The sequence below is a fragment of the Panulirus ornatus genome, chromosome 51 (assembly GCF_036320965.1).
Source record: "Panulirus ornatus isolate Po-2019 chromosome 51, ASM3632096v1, whole genome shotgun sequence".
NCBI classification, from domain to species: Eukaryota; Metazoa; Arthropoda; class Malacostraca; order Decapoda; family Palinuridae; genus Panulirus; species Panulirus ornatus.
In genome coordinates this window covers 4,755,641-4,774,128 of record NC_092274.1, presented here as the reverse complement: position 1 = coordinate 4,774,128, position 18,488 = coordinate 4,755,641, and the positions used below count along the sequence as shown (strand labels likewise).

The 18,488-nt window shown below is 45.6% G+C and overlaps 2 protein-coding genes across 2 annotated transcripts in view; one reads left to right on the top strand and one right to left on the bottom strand.

Annotated features, from left to right (window-relative positions):
- The window catches only part of LOC139764863 (neuronal acetylcholine receptor subunit alpha-5-like), a 41,904-nt gene extending 28,646 nt beyond the window's left edge, over window positions 1-13,258 (bottom strand). Inside the window, exon 1 of the mRNA XM_071691882.1 lies at window positions 13,064-13,258. The gene's annotated coding sequence lies outside the window, so the exon portion shown is untranslated. The remainder of the gene's footprint in view (window positions 1-13,063) is intronic.
- LOC139764861 (solute carrier family 2, facilitated glucose transporter member 3-like) overlaps window positions 1-18,488 on the top strand; it is a 252,485-nt gene that overhangs the window by 32,273 nt on the left and 201,724 nt on the right. The gene's annotated exons all lie outside the window — the stretch shown is intronic.

The window sequence follows — 18,488 nt, the reverse complement described above, 5'->3', positions numbered from 1 at the left end:
GGCAACTCGAATATATATATATATATATATATATATATATATATGTATATATATATATATATATATATTATCCCTGGGGATAGGGGAGAAAGAATACTTCTCACGTATTCCCTGCGTGCCGTAGAAGGCGACTAAAAGGGAAGGGAGCGGGGGACTGGAAATCCTCCCCTCTCGTTTTTAATTTTCCAAAAGAAGGAACAGAGAAGGGGACCAAGTGAGGATATTCCCTCAAAGGCTAAGTCCTCTGTTCTTAACGCTACCTCGCTAACGCGGGAAATGGCGAATAGTATGAAAAAAACATATATATATATATATTATACTTTGTCGCTGTCTCCGCGTTAGCGGGGTAGCGCAAGGAAAGACAAAATAATGGCCCAACCCACCGACATAAACATGTATATACATACACGTCCACACACGCACATACACATACCTATACATTTCAACGTATACATATATATACATACACAGACATATACATATATACACATGTACATAATTCATGCTGCCTTTATTGTTTCCCGTCGCCACCCTGCCACACGTGAAATGACACCGCCCTCCCCCGCACGCGCGCGAGGTAGCGCTAGGAGAAGACAATAAAGGCGACATTCGTTCGAACTCAGTCTCTAGCTGTCATGTATAATGGACCGAAGCCACAGCTCCCTTTTCACATCCAGGCCCTACAAAACTTCCCAGGAGTTGTGGGAGTATGTAATAGTGTGTAAGAAAGTAAACTCTAGATTGATATGGGTAAAACTGAAAGTGGATGGAGAGAGATGGGAGATTATTGGTGCACATGCATCTGGGCATGAGGAGAAAGATCATAAGAGGCAAGTGTTTTGGGAGCAGTTGAGTGAGTGTGTTAGTAGTTTTGATGCACGAGACCGGGTATAGTGATGGGTGATAATGCAAAGGTGAGTAATATGGCAGTTGAGGGAATAATTGGTGTACATGGTGAGTTCAGTGTTGTAAATGGAAATGGTGAAGGGCTTGTAGATTTGTGTGCTGAAAAAGGACTGGTGATTAGGAATACCTGGAATACCTTTAAAAAGAGAGATATACATAAGTATACGTATGTAAGTAGGAGAGATGGACAGAGAGCGTTATTGGACTACGTGTTAATTGATAGGCGCGTGAAAGAGAGGCTTTTGGATGTTAATATGCTGAGAGGTGCAACTGGAGGGATGTCTGATCATTATCTTGTTGAGGCGAAGGTGAAGATTTGTAGAGGTTTTCAGAAAAGAAGAGATAATGCTGGTGAGGGTAAGTGAGCTTGGGAAGGAGACGTGTGAGGAAGTACCAGGAGAAACTGAGTGCAGAATGGAAATATATATATATATATATATATATATATATATATATATATATATATATATATATATATATATATATATTATCCCTGGGGATAGGGGATTAAGAATACTTCCCACGTATTCCCTGCGTGTCGTAGAAGGCGACTAAAAGGGGAGGGAGCGGGGGGCTGGAAATCCTCCCCTCTCATTTTTTTTTTTTCCCCAAAAGAAGGAACAGAGGGGGCCAGGTGAGGATATTCCAAAAAAGGCCCAGTCCTCTGTTCTTAACGCTACCTCGCTAACGCGGGAAATGGCGAATAGTTTAAAAGAAAGAAAAAAAAGAATATATATATATATATATATATATATATATATATATATATATATATATATATATATATATATATATATATATATATATTATATATTCCCTCAAAGTCCCAGTCCTCTGTTCTTAACGCTACCTCGCTATCGCGGGAAATGGCGAATAGTATAAAAAAAGAAAAAAAAAAAATATATATATATATATATTTTTTTTTTTCATACTATTTGCCATTTCCCGCATTAGCGAGGTAGCGTTAAGAACAGAGAACTGGGCCTTAGAGGGAATATCCTCACCTGACCCCCTTCTCTGTGTGTGTGTGTGTGTACCGTGAAGTTCACGTGTTACAAATGTAGACGTCAGTGCCAATGACCACTCAGAACATGTCTTAAATTTAAGGGTCATTATCAAGGACCAAGTTGGACTAGTCCCAGAAGATTTAGGGGTCACTGCCAAGGACCAATTAGAACCCGTTTTAGATTTTGGGGTCACTGTCAAGGACTGTTCGGAAGCAGTCCTGGATGTTTACGTTGTAGCAGGGGTAACCAAAACACACACACACACCAGGGGTACTGACACACAAGGGGTAGTAGGGGAGGGTGGGGGTTGACGGGGTGGGTTAAAGTGTGGGCGACACACGTGGGTCTGGAGACAGATAAAGGGACTGTGTTGTGGACACGGGGTAATATATAGCCTACCTGAGTGACCACGAGACATGGGCATCTTGTCTCGAGTCTTCCTCGTCTCAACAATAAACCACCGTCACTCTCTCATCAAGGAAGGATCCGTGTGGATAGCGTAACGCGTTAGCCTTGACTATTGGCCAAATCTCATGATGGCAGCCAGTGATAGGTCGTAACACTAGATACGTTACTTTTCTAATTACTTATTTTTCGTAGCGACAGATCTATCCGTGATCATGTATCGGTTGAGCAGGTTGACTGCACAAGTTGTGTAGCCTTTACATAATATGGAAAACCGAGTGATAAATATACACAATGGCACCTGCAGGGGTATCAGAGAGGGCGAGGTTAAACTAACCTCACGGGTCCTACCCCCGCAAGCCACACAGTCTTGTTCCTTGCCTCGCTCCATCCGCGGGGAACACAGTACACCATAACACGGCCAACATTATGTCTTTTACAATCTCTGTTTTATTGCCCCCTCTCCGTTTTCTGAAGGCAGAGATATGGAGGCTGTCAGGTTCCATGGGTGGGGGGAGGGGGAGACAAAATATTGTGGACTGGCGGCCTCTGGCAGCTAGAAGTCCTGCGCTTTTGTAACGGTAATCTTGTCTATCTGGACGACGATATCGTTCGCCCGCACCTGAACATTTTACGCCCTAATGTACGCCAAATGATGGATGAATAATCATACACGACCTCCTATACCACTAGATGAAGGTGAAACGATTAATGTACGTGAACTACTAGGAGAGCCATGCTATCACATGTATATAATATGTGAAGCTGTATCTCCCTACACTGTTGTATCTCGTTCCCGTGGCCGTCTCTGCCCGCGACTGCGTTTGTACGAAATGAAAATATCACACGTTAATGGTCCAATTCTACAGGTGATTTGGGTTAGATATGTCGCTTCTGTGGCTGCCAATCCATTTTTGAAAGCGACTTCACCTAAATTTAACCCAAGCTCTGAGCTGATTGGCTGAAAAATGCTGGGATCTCTCGACGTTGATTGGCTGAATCACCCGCTGGTCTATGGGGGCTTTTCGACCTCTGCGGATAAGGTAGTGTAAGGAAACGTGTTCGTTGAGCACGATTCACGACCTTCTGAAGCATGGCGGACGAGTGGGGTTGGAGTGGCCTGAGTGAGGATGGGGTAGTCTGAGTAGGGTTCGAGTGGTCTGAGTGGGATTACAGTAATCTTTGTGGGGCTAGGGTGGTCTGAGTGGGGATCGAATGGGTGACCAAATACCAATTCTCATAATCACGTGATTATGATTACCTGGAAAAAGTCATCTAACTGCCTGTAATTAATGAAGAGTAATTAGACAACCCTCGTTAATTAAAGAGGGCAATTAAGCAGGTAATGAGAGTACATAAACCGAAGGGGGCCACCAGGTAGCTGACATAATTAAGTCCGGGTAATCAGTTAGGATTAATTAAGTCTCGTAATAAGGGGTGTCGAACCCTGGTACTCGAGATAAAGACATGGCCGCCGCCTGATTATTAATGTGGGCAGGAAGGTTCCCCAATCCCTTACACGTCTACCTGACGCCCTGTCTTGGCTTACCTTGTGAGGAATCTTTCTCCTGTAACATTTCCCTTGACAGTACCTCTGTAACGCTCTCCTGTAACATTCCCTACCTGTGTAACGCACCACCATGAGTCTGCTCATCTTGCTATCGTTGTCTTACCATATCTCTGCCTCGTCAGAAGTATCGTGGTTACCCTCCCTCCAGTTCGCTCCTCCATCTCCCTGCTGCTCCTCTGCCTTCCTCCATATTACCCTCTCTCCCTCCGTAACACCTTCCCTACACAGGGGACCGGTCGCCGTGAAAACAAAACGCCCAAATATTGTCGTTAGAGGGAGGTTGATCGGGCCCTCCCTGGGAGAGCAGTAAATTTACCCTAGTTAGTCCTGCCGAACCCATTTTCTCGTACGTTTTATTTTACCATGGGGAGACCCGCTTAAAAAGGTTTCCCCGCCCCATGAACATCCATCGTTCCTCCAAAGAGGCCCAGGTTGTGGAGAAGCTCCTCCAACGAGGCCCACCTTGTGGAGAAGCTCACCCAGGAAGGCTTAACATGCGGAGAAGCTCCTCCAACGAGGCCCAGATTGCTAAAAAGCTCCTCCAGAGATACCCAACTTGAGGATAAGCCCTTCTAAAGAAATCCAACTTGTGGATATCTCCCCACTCTCCCAAGTCCAAACATATGGAGAACCTCCTCCAAAATAGTTCCAGCTTGCGATGAAAAACATTCAAAGGAGTCATCACTTGTGTAGAAAAGCTCGTACGATAAGATCTCCAGTGGGGTCTGGTTTTCCGAGCTCCTGACTATTTTTGTTAATCACACAGCAAAGTAAATAAATTAGATGATAAACAGAATTTCTCGCAATCTAAGTATAAAATTCAGTCCATGGTAAAGGAAACCAGTCATTAAAATGCAATGAAGATCCAACCCAAGGATTGTTATCTGTATTCACAACAGCGCGATCACATGACTACAACTGCCAGACGTATGATGACACGCCAGGACCACATGACCAAGGTTGCCTGACGTATGATGAAAGGTGAGGAACTCAAAGGAAGCCAGACGATGGGATGTCAAGACCCCATGCTGCCCAACGTATGATGAGTTGGGAACCCAGGCTGCCAAACATGTGATGACAGGTGGGAACCCACACTGCTACACTTATGATGACAGGAGGGACCTACACTACCACTTAAGACATGAGAACCCAAGCTGCCAAACATATGCTAACATATGGGACCACAAGCTGCCTGACGTATGATGACGGGAAGGATATACGATATCAGACGCATAATGACATGGAACCCACGATACCTGACATATAATGACAAATCCCTGGATGCCAGACGTATGATAACATGGAACCCAGGATGCCAGACGTATGATAACATACAAGATTCGGTCACATCCACAAGAGCAATAAATGAAACGTGTTTCTGGTGTATAATGAGTCAGTGTTGCCTAAGACAAAACTATTTATTACATCATTAATTATGTATGACGGCAGTCGTGGTCCCAGTGATGCCAGATGCACTGAACACGAAAAAATTTCAACTTCTTAAATACAAAGAAACATTCCTTAAGATGTGATGCCATTGGTTTGTTCTATTGATTTTTTTATCCTAATAAACACGTATTTGAAAAGAGATAAATCTCCAAACATTCTGGAATTACACCAGTTTAAAACTGTATCGAACGACATCCTGGAGCTGACTACGTCGAAACATTCTGAAACCAGTTACATCTAAAGACGTGTTTCAAACTGAACACATTTAAACATCTCGTAACCAACTGATATCTATCATTTTGAAACTAACTATATCAAAACCAATCTGGAAATGACTTTACCTAGACATATTAAAATGTCAACCTTTTCAAAGCCCACAAAGATGTTACTATGAATCCACGAGGAACTGAAACGCGATAAGTTCCCCAGTGTATTTTCGTGTGATAATAACATCATCAGAGGAGATAGAAGAAAGAAATATGTCATTTGATATACAACGAAGAGACGTAGCTAGGACGGAGTATGTATATCATTGATTGATAGGAGGGGACAACTCTTCTATGATAAATATCCCAGGATGTCGGCCACAGTTTAGATATAGAAAGGAAAATCTCAAGATATCTAAATGAAAGGCGATTCCCAGATGCACGACAATGACAGCATGCACGGTACGAAGTGTAAGATCCCGGATGTCGAATAAATGATGGACCTCCTATTGGGCTGCCAGCTGTATGATTATGATTTTTTTTAGGGGGGGTGGGGGTGAGAACTGTCTGATGATGGACAACTGTCTTCAGCTACAACATATGGATGCTCAACAGCTGTCGACAACACACACACACACACACACACACACACACGGGGCACCACTTCAGCACCTGTGTGGCGACAACAATGGACCAATTTAGACAGGCGATCTGTGGACCTACATCCTTCAAAGGATGTTATCTGTGATGGACCGACCAGTAACGGGCCACCTCTGTGTAACAGCAAGTGCGCCCCGTGACTGTAACAATAGTAACAGTCCACCCGGGACATTTTTATCTATAATATCGTCTAGTGACTTTCCTGGGATGACCCATCCCAGGAAAGATTATAAACCTTCCAACCATGTTTCATCCACTCACCTCACTGAAACCTTCCAACCATGTTTCATCCACTCACCTCACTGAAACCTTCCAACCATGTTTCATCCACTCACCTCACTGAAACCTTCCAACCATGTTTCATCCACTCACCTCACTGAAACCTTCCAACCATGTTTCATCCACTCACCTCACTCAATGATTTGTAACTTAATTTTTTACGTCGTCAGTGGCCTAATCGCTGCCAGACGTCTCCCCTTATTTATGAGGGAAAATAATGAAGTGACTTAAAAGACCTGGGGAGTGTAGATTTTAACTATATTCACGTCCATCCCTCCTAAATCTCTCAATATTCATCGACGAATCTGACTGAGAGCGGAATGTTAGGAGTGCCATTCATCCCTGGGCGTCTAGAGCTGTTGTAAACCAATCCCCAGAATCCTAGCGAATGATTGGTGTGTGTCTCCCTGCAATCCCCCTCATCCTTCAGTGTATCTATGACACGTACTGTGAGCACGAGAGCTTTCGTCAAGGTCTCGCCTTCCTGGCGCATGATGCTGTCAGCTTCGACCGACTCCCGGCGACCGCGTCCCTCCCATACTAACAACCCGGGACATGGACTCGTGATGCGTCCCCTCCATACTAAGCTGCCTTCGTCGGGGACAGCCTCACCTGATCTGGTATTCCAGGCCGTGACCCAGTACAAGACCAGCATATACGATAGAACACCCCCCCCCCCCCCTCTCTCTCTCTCTCTCTCTGACCTCGATGAGTTGGGAGAGTACATTTCCTCTCTTCTCTTTTTCCCGTGACGCTTTGCATCAATTCTAAAGTGTCCTCTTCAAGGATGGGACACGCCGGGGACATCTGTAGTCCATCTCCCCAGCCACATACACCCAGTGCATCCAATTAAGAGTCACCTCTCCCCCAACACGTGCCACGAAATTAAGTCAACACAGAGTGTGAGTTTGTGAGTTAACACAAAATGTTAGTTAACACAGAGTGTGAGTTTGTGAGTTAACACAAAATGTTAGTTAACACAGAGTGTGAGTTTGTGAGTTAACACAAAATGTTAGTTAACACAGAGTGTGAGTGAGTATGAGACATCAGACGAAGGCACTCATAACAGGACGCGAGTGCAAACAACGCTTAAGTCATTCCCCCACCCCAACCATCCCTCACCCCCCCTTGTCAACACACTCGACACGAACGAACTCCTTAACTTGTTGCTTTGCTGAGGCTTACGTCCCCTTGGCCACCACGACTTAACAACCACCCTCCCTTCCCCCTCCCCAGGAACATCCCTATCTCTCCCCATCCTCTCCCCTGGGACATGCTTATCTCTCCCCATCCTCTCCCCTGGGACATGCCTATCTCTCCCCATCCTCTCCCCTGGGACATGCCTATCTCTCCCCATCCTCTCCCCTGGGACATGTTTTCTTTCCCCATCTCACTCCTGTGAAATACCTTTCTCTCCCCACCCCGTCCCCTGGGACATTCCTTTCTCTCCCCTCCATCCCTGGTGTCTGACACCCAGGGGTGGCCCCCACCCCATGTGAGAGAGAGAGAGAGAATTTCTCATCTTCTGCTGCGCCCCAGCTGGCCTTGCACACACACACACACACACACACACACACACACACACACACACACACACACACACACACACACACTCACACACAAGGAACGACCCCGAGCGACGCAGATAACAGTCAATTTAAAAAAATCGTCACACGGTGTCTTGCGCCTCCCCCCGCCCTCCTCCCCACAATCCACCACCTGTGCCAGGGGGGAGGGGGTTTAGAGGAGGCGGATAGATGGTAGGGTAAATCTATATATCATTATATCAATGAAATGAATATAAAGACGTCTGTAGAACGCTGGTCTCTGAGCCCAAGATGAACACACACACACACACACACACACACACACACACACACACACACACACACACTCCCTACCGTCGCTGGGCACATCGTCATCCATCACTCTCTCCCTCAATTACTCCATCAGTTTGAACACGATTGCCCGAGCCAAGCCTATCCCCCCTCCCCTTACCCCCCTTAAAAAACTATTATACCATAAAGGCTTAGAAATTTTCTTCAGCTGTCTATGCCCCAGAGTGCACCCGTGGGCGCCATTATGGACCCTATGACGCCCCGCAGAACGCCCATCTTCGCTTGCTCATCGCCCGAAAACAAAGGGGTTTGGGGCAAGTGGCGGTGTTTGGCAGATGTGTAATGATAATTGCCACAAGCCACTAGAATAACAAGATAACGGCACCAGCTGGACCAATCACCGGACCAACTGGCACCAGCTGGACCAATCATTGGGAGCAAACAGCACCAGCTGGACCAATCACCGGACCAACTGGCACCAGCTGGACCAATCATTGGGAGCAAACAGCACCAGCTGGACCAATCACCGGACCAAACGTCACCAGCTGGACCAGTCACCGGGCCAACAGGAACCCCGTGTCAAGTTTCCATGTAATGTACCGACTTGGACTTACAATATGCCGGATTGGCTCTAAATGTGCCTCCAATTACCCATCCATTTTTTTTCAAAAGAAGAAAGAATCTTCACATCTTTGGGGAAATATCGCGATAGAATATTTACATAATCGTTGGCAGATTAATTTTATGTATGTTATCAGTCGTGGTGGCCACGCCCACACACCACCAGCCCAGTGGTCGACCCCGATGGCCTCGTTGAGGTAGTTAGTCTCTCAAGCAATGTACTGCCTTTGGCAGACCGAGGCGAACCCTGTAGGGGCGTCTGTAGGGACTCATCCCAAGCTACTGTGACTCCTGCCACACCACCGCCACTCCCGTAGCGCATCACCACCACACGCCTCCTGCACCACCCGGAGCTGCAGGTGGTGGTTTTTTGGTTTTATTTTTTTTTTTTTTTTTGCAACAATCCTGTAATTAGGGACCGCGCGCCGCAACGCCTTTCTCTCCTACAACAGCTTCACGAGACTTGGCTTCCATGCAACTCTCCCACATACAGACCCAAGCCATTAAACCTTATGTCCTTTAGAGGCGCCAAGGGAATCCTGCCAACCTCACCTCACCTCAGCTCCCGCTGAAGGATAATGGGACAATGGCATGAGACTTCGTGAGACAATGATTCAGTGCTTCATGGCAGTAAGTAGTTCAGGGACAGTGGCCTCGAACTGTGGTAAAAAGGTTTAAGTGTCGTATCAGCGGCTTCGGACAACGGTCCAGGGGTTCAAGGGTCGAACTTACGCAGCTGAAGTCTATAAAGATCTTCTTTCGTCTCTCCTAATTAACAAATAGCTACCCCCAATGGGCCAGGACTTGAGGGGGGGGGGGGGTGTGATTTGGGGTAAACGACGATCACGAGTTATCGTAATCATACCATAGAGTCAGGTCATACGACCCAGGTGGTCATGACCTGATCTACAAAGGAGACGCTTGAATAAAAAATTATGAATATTATGATCGTGTCTCATGGCAGTAGTTCAGGTTTCCCCAGCGTCTGCTTCCTCAACCATGCTTAGGTAAAACCTTTCGCTTCCTCGCTTACCTAAGGGCCTCCTAACCATCCTAAGGTAAAACCTTTGGCTTCCTAATTTACCTAAAACCTTTTTACCATCTTAAGGGATAACCCACAGAGCCCCCAACTTACCCAAGGCTTTCCTACCATCCTAAGAAACATCCCACGGGGCCCCCAACTTCTCCAAGGCCCTCCTACCATCATAAGGAACACCCCACGCTTCCTGCCTTCCTGTGCTTTGCATTAACCTAACGCTGGTTACGGGGGCCATCTTCTACCCGTAAGATTCAGTCTGAGCCTAGCTTGTTCCCTGGTACACCCAACTGTTTGTGACGGCGGCTTGTGTGTTTTACGGTGTGCCACCTGGATGGTGCGATGGAGCTGGGAGTAAAGATGTCTATCTGTATTCTGCAGTAGTTCCCGGGTACTGGTCATGTCCTTTACAACCCTCATGTCTCCTACAGCATCTCTCTTCTCAGGTTCTAAATTTGCATACTGTACCCAGTGTCCCGTTCCAGCAGCCAGTTCGCCCATTCCAGTCGGTGCATTGTAACAGCGAGGTATCTTAGTAGGCCCAGGTGGTCGGTCTACGGTTCTCAGTGGACACAGTCCTGGAGCGAGGGTTTTAAGCTCGTCTCATTAATTTGGATGTGCCGCTGGATCGATCCCAGCGACAGAGGAAACCTGGAACTCGCCCCGTTAGTTCAGACGCTCTAATTCCTGAGAATGTCTGGTTCTCTCGTCTTGATATTTCTCGTTACCTAACCTCTCGCCGTCTACTAATTATCAACATTTTCTTATTGTTCTCATCTTGCCTGTTCTCAGCACCCATCATGACACAATTCATGAAGATTCCACAGTTTACTCTTGTCCTCGTTTTGCTAGTTCCTAGTACCCACCATAACACCAAAGTACATTCCACAGTCCCTTTTGTTCTCATCAGTTCATTATTGTCTCATTCTGCCTCTTCTAAGTAACCAACATAACAGTATCCATGTCCATTATTGTTCTTATCAGTTCATTATTCTCATTCTGCCTCTTCTAAGTAACCAGCATAACAGTAGCCAGGTCCATTATTGTTCTTATCAGTTCATTATTGTTCTCATTGTACCTGTTCTCAGGACCCATCATAACACCATCCATGTAGGTATAAACAGCCACGTAATATACTGCCATCAATATCCTACACCTTGTGGGCGACGTAGCGTCTGACACTGGAACCCACTGGGATTTTGAACGATTGTCTGCTGATCTTTCCAATGTGTTAGTGAGAAAATTATACTTGGAATGTCCTCAATTTGCTCGTTCTCTTCCCTCTATGCTGACTTCATGAGGCATCAGTCACATGCCTGGCCAAATGTGTGGAAATCAACATTCTTTTCCCGCCTCACATTATGGTCGAGCAGATGTGAGAGACGGGGTTTTCATCCAACCCCCAATAATCCCCCACGTCTCTCAGGGGGCTTTGTCAGGGGTGTTTTGCCCACCGGTAAGATGGTACTCAAGGTGTCGTGCTATGCTCAGAGCAGAACCGTTCCCCCTCACCCCACCTCTCATCTCCCTCCAGAACCACTTCCACCAACCTCACCTCCACTTCCCCTGAAAGCCCAGAGAACACCAACCTCACCTCTACCACCACCATCCTCACCTCCACTTACCCCTAACCCCCCCGTAGAACCAACTCCACCAACCTCACCTCCAGTTCACCCTAAACCCGCTTCCTCCTAACCCCTGAGAATAAAGGGGGCGAAGGAGGGGTGGTCAGGGGTCAGGAAGGGATTAGATGACCTTCAGGGGCCTGACCCACCCCCGATACAGGGGATCACCTCCCCAGTAACAAGACTATAAACACCAATATTACAGTTGGCACCAACACTCCCACCACCAGCTGGGCTTCGTTACGCTGGAGGGAAATCGAAATCTACTAACGCCAGATTAGGTTAGACTAATGTAAGTCAAGATACTTGTTATCTTAGAGTAAGACAGGTATGGCTCAATTAAGACAGTGAAAGATAGTAATGGTGCTAAGATAGGACAAAAGAAGATAGGTATGGCTTCACTAGAACAGGGAAAAATAGGTATGGCTTAATTAAGACAGAAGAAGATAGTTATGGGTTGATTAGGACGAGGAACGATAGCTATTGCTTAATTAAGACAACGCCTGACCCATCTCGGCTCATACACCATCCCTACAAGAACATCCCCATTGCCAAGTCCAGTGTGGACATCAATAAATAAATAAATATATATATATATATATATATATATATATATATATATATATATATATATATATATATATATTCTTCTTTTCTTTCTTTTAAACTTCGCCATTTCCCGCGTTAGCGAGGTAGCGTTAGGAACAGAGGACTGGGCCTTTTTTGGAATATCCTCACCTGGCCCCCTCTGTTCCTTCTTTTGGAAAATTAAAAAAAAAGAAACGAGAGGGGAGGATTTCCAGCCCCCCGCTCCCTCCCCTTTTAGTCGCCTTCTACGACACGCAGGGAATACGTGGGAAGTATTCTTTATCCCCTATCCCCAGGGATAATATATATATATATATATATATATATATATATATATATATATATATATATATATATATATATATATATGTATATATATATATATATATATATATATATATATATATATATATATATATATATATATATATATATATGAACTAACTTGTCGATTCCCGGGACCCAAGCACTGACACCCTGGGGTCAAAGATTAATTGTGATCTAAGTGGTTTCCGCCCACGAGACCGGAGACAGAAATATACCGTAATCACCCTCATCATTGATTACTAAGGCCGGTCCGGCAGTGGCGTGTTTCGTTTCCTTCCCCTGTGGCGTGGGAGTGGGTGGAAAGTGACCAGCTGTATGGGCCACTCGCTGCAGGAAGGGCACTTGAAGATAACAGGTAAGCCAGGCGAGGTGAGGGGCCTGACTTAGTAACACTAGCAGGGGGAGGACATCGTCCCGTAGCATCGTACCTCTGGCATTCGCACATACACACTCACGCACACTACACTTCACAAGTTCCACTTTATTGATATAAAAAGAAGAAGTGACGTAACTTGAAGCGCGTGTGAGGATCTAAAAGCAACTTACCTAATGACGGAGGTGTTGGAATTATTATTAATGGGTGAGTACACTGCGAGTCACTCCCGGAATATTCGACTGTCAGGGGTTGAGATGTGCATGGCGCGCACCAGGGCACACATTGACGATGGCGCGGGTCCTGCAGGCGCCGGCCTCCACCTTCCAACACAACCAAGACGAGACTGACCACCTCCTTGGCCCCACGGCGCCCTGCCCGACCCCTCCCTGGGCATAGGAACCCCCTATCCTGCTGGGCATCCACCTCCTAAAATGCCGACGCCTGCGGTGGCAACACCCCCAGAGACTGCAACGAATTGTACGAGAATTTTTAAACCTGTCTATACAAGAGCGTTCAAATATTGCATAATTTCCACAACCATTCGTGCCGCAGGCCGTGCTTCTATTATTTCCGACTTGTCTGCCCTGAGTAACCTTGAGGGGGAGCGTAGAGGACCATTATTTCATCAGGTCCCCTGTGGGAGAGGAGAAAACAAGGGAGGATCGGCGGTGGAAACAAAACATGCCTGCCGCTCGTACTATCGCCACTCCCATGCCGTAAAACATCTCCCACAACACAAGAAACACCGTCCGACCCCCAGGATTTATTACCGCTCTAAACCCTAGAGAAATATTGTCCCCAACTGGACAAGATGGTTAGGTGAGACTCCATGTCCTCCCCATAGGAACAGATTGATGAAATATCGCTGATTTCGAAGCACGGTTGATATGGCTGCCAACTACAGGATTTTAGGTTGCGTGTCTCCAAGATTGTTCCCGTAACGTCTTATTCCGACAATTGCACGTCCGTGGGCGCTGCACACTATCCCCGCTGGACACCAGGCAACCACATTCAGTCTGTTTTAAGCCGAGGTCAGGAGAAATAGAAGCCATTTTGAACTTAATTCGTCGCATTAAATGTCGTTTGCCGATAAGTCCATCGTATAATGGGAGAGATTTGCATTCATTTTCACGGCGACATGTTCTTACACAACACCCAGTACTCGTGCTCAGCACACACACACACACACACACACACACACACTACTACTACTACTACCACTACACACACACACACACACACACATTACTACTACTACCACTACACACACACACACACACTACTAGACACATATCGAGAATAAAAAAAACTGGTAAAATTTAGCAAAAAACTCGCAAACCCGTCCCATCATCACTACCTCTACACGGGCCCGCGTAGGTTCGAATTCTGGACGCGCCAGTCGATCCACAGCTGATGTCAGCTGTTCAGCCTTCCTTTGGGGTGGGTCGATAAATGAGTCCTTGGTTAAGGCTGGATGTGCATGTGTATACATATATAGGAGTAAAGACATGGTGCATATATATATATATATATATATATATATATATATATATATATATATATATATATATATATATATATATATATATGTTTTCGAGGTCAAGAGACGGGGACAACACAGAGTGTAAAACTCTCTTCCTGTAATTAATAGTTACCACCCCACTCCACCATTACACATTCACAACACGGCCACCACTCTCTCTCCCCCCACCACCAGCACACATCATCACTACAGATCACTGAGGAGCCACATCATCACTATGATGTTCATTTTCCCTCCGTCCATTAGATTTGTGTTCTACGCTACATATAATTTACATTCACAAGAGCACGCCCTTTCATCGGCCTCGCTTAACCGTCGTTCTCGGCTGTTACACGGAAATTAGGCAGTCAGACGCAGGTCTGGGAACCGGTGGCAAGCCGTTGTGCGACGTCACGCGCATAATGAAAACATGATGCGCGCGCATGTGTGTGACAGAAGTTGATGGATAAGTTTTGCATCGTGTAAGGGAAGTGTATTTTGATGTTCTTAGACAAGGAGAGAAATTTCCTCGTTGCTAAATTCCATTATCTACAGAAAGACATATATAAGAAAGGTTTACATTTTTTAGATATACCTATGTCCTTATGTACACCCGTATGAGGATTCTGCCTTAGTTTACAACTGGGGAGTGGCGTATACCAATGGTTTACCGTCATGTAAAATTTAAGGTATTCAACCGGATTCACGTTTGGTTTTGTAATACAAGTTAGGTTGGGTTAAGTCTGGCACAGTCTGCGTACCAGGTTAAGTCTGGCACAGTCTGCGTACCAGGTTAGGTCTGGCACAGTATGCATACCAGGTTAAGTCTGGCACAGTCTGCGTATCAGGTTAAGTCTGGCACAGTCTGCGTATCAGGTTAAGTCTGGCACAGTCTGCGTACCAGGTTAAGTCTGGCACAGTCTGCGTACCAGGTTAAGTCTGGCACAGTCTGCGTATCAGGTTAAGTCTGGCACAGTCTGCGTACCAGGTTAAGTCTGGCACAGTCTGCGTATCAGGTTAAGTCTGGCACAGTCTGCGTACCAGGTTAAGTCTGGCACAGTCTGCGTACCAGGTTTTAGTAGATATTGGTGTTTCATCGTCGAGGTCATGAATCAGGTTCCTGAGCCCGATTCTCTCCCATCAACCGAACCATTCAAGGTGAAACAGAGCCAATATATATATAGAGAAATATCTCTTTTAAACCTCTTAGTAACATGGTCTTTACTATCTGGCGTGCACACACACACACACACACACACACACACACACACACACACACACACACACACACACACACACGCCTCTCACAGAATCGTTACAAGTGGACAGCAGCCACGGGGCTTGAAGGATTATAATAATCAGTAAAAGTATAGTTGGCCAGAATGGTTACCTTCAACCCTACCATGGACCGTAGCCTAACCAACCTCGGCTGGCCTTAGCTACCTACCAACGGCGACGCCCCAGCCCCTGGGACGGCCACCCCTCACTAAGCTACCATCCTGATGCCCATATAAGTTCAGGTCATGCAGCATACAAGACAACATCTACCACTACATCAACCACAACTTCCACAAAGACACCCCAGCAGACTCCCCAACACATTCGCTTGTCCCGAGAAGCCTCGTTGGGAACTCCTGTGTCAACAAGAACTTTTCACAAAGCCTCCTTCAGAGACTATACTACGAGACCAATACTTGGAAGGGATTAAAGTGTATCTTACAGAAGAACTTATAAAGACTAACCTTCTGTAAAGGTCATGAAAGAAGGGAATATAGAATATATAAAATCTCCGGGGAAGGTCGTAATATAAGAAATACAAGAGAGGTAAATATTTTCATTTAACAGCATTCGTAATTTGTTCGACATTTACTTAATTTACTTAGATAAAATGTCTCTTTCACCAAACCATTTTTCAATATGTAAATAAAACCATTTACTAACGTGGGCTCTGGAATAGTCAACATAAATGTAGAGGAAAGGGACTTACTGGCAACTTACGGGCGACAAGCTACCTCCGATGACGTCACACTAAAATACGTAAACAATGAGATTCCCTTCTCGTTGTAGGGACATAGGGTCGAATAACGAGCCGCCTGCCACACGCCAGACAACTTATGCAGATGCTGCCACGGGTTTGGGGCAAGAGGAAGGGCCAGCAACACCCGATACGGCCGTTACTGCCTTGGCTTAACGTGGGATGACGACCTTATCGAGGTGGCATCGGTCCCACCCTACCTAACCCGTCACTGACGGCAACTTATTGCCACGAAATGTTACGGGTTGTAATCCTGTGGTGGTGGTGGTGGTGATGATCTCTGATGGTGGTGGTGGCTTGTGGTGGTGGTGGGGTTGTTGTGATGATATGGTGGTGGTTGGGTTGTGGAGGTGGAGCTATTGTGGTGATGGACTGCAGTTGTGTTGGTATGTTTGGTAGTGGTGGGTTGCTGTGGTTGTGTTGAACTGTAGCTGTGGTGGTGGTGGGCAGTTGTGGTGACAGTAAACTGCTGTGATTTGAGCGACCTTTCCACTTGTTACGGGGTCGAAGGCCACAACAGCCCGAGCCATTCGTGCCAGGTGCACTTCCCACATGCAGCACGGAGCGCAAAAGGAAATCCACCATCCCATTATTTCTATGATTTCCAAAAACCCAGTCGCACTTACCCACACTAGTGCAGCGTATCGCTGTCAGCTGTTAAGCCGAAAGGATATCCTCCAATTCTAATAAGCCACGAACGAACGCGTATTTTGTTATATGAATAATGTGAAGGCAAAAACATGTAGGTCCAAATTGATACAATTGTTCCTTCCATTCCAGTCCAACGAGTCTCGTGTTATTCAAGACATTAACGCGTTCCTCCATCCATCACGAGCGAAGAGCCGTTATAGTACTCAACATCGGTTTTGTGGTCGGCCTAACCTCCCACTATCGTACTTTGAGATGATTGGTATCGTACCCTCTAGTGGGAGCGAAACTCGTCGCCTCCGTCCATAGCTCTCCTTATGGTTAGCTTCACCTTTACTGTTTTTATGGCGAGTTATCTTCATGAATCACCCGCGTAAACGGTCCTGGAAAAAAGCTATGACAAGGAAGACGTTTCTCATTTGCATGTTGACACACAAGATGGGTTGTGATGATTATATCGAACATCTCTTCGCGAGCCATTACAAAACATACAAGTCTGCTCGAGGAATGTATAAAATACACACACACACACACACACACACACACACACCACACACACACACACACACACACACACACAAACAAAAAAAAAATGGCGCTAAATATAAGATAAACATAATGATTTACTGAGCGGCGGCAGGCGAGAACCGCGGTCACTACGGGAAGCGAAGTTCTTTTGTTTTTTGCTCGCCGCCATTACTGCCTACAGAACGAACTCTCTAATTCCCGAACGCTTATCTTTTATCTGACCACCATCCATTCCGACACTATATATATATATATATATATATATATATATATATATATATATATATATATATATATATATATCCAAGATATCAATTACACTACGAGAGTCTTAAATTATCATAAATAAACATCTTGAAAATACACCCAGGTCGAGAAGGAGGCTGTGATTGCGTCAATATATTTCAACAATGCGAACGTTCGAGTTATCGGGGAGAAAGATGACCCATTTCAACTTGGCGTTCGAGTTACCGGGAAAAGGCGACCCCACAAAAAATAAGGGTAATCTCTAGGTGGCAAATAACATGATAAAAAAAGGAAGCTGGTTCTCCTGTTATCCACACGAAATGCCTTTTTAGGGATACTGTTCAGGGAACGTTAGATAAGGCTTATAGGCTACACCAAAAATAAATGTACAAGAATACGTGCTTATGAGAACGTAGAGATGGCGCGGGTTGACTACATCTAATGTAGCAAAGAAATGGCTGGAGAAAATGAGGTTCAACCATGGATTTGCATAAATAACTTACAAGACTCTGATGTCAATCATAATCATGAATATAATCAATTCCTTACGGTAAGAAGAAAACGGAATGTGGGTTTGCATCGCCTTATTATATTTTACCAGGAGACTATGAACTGT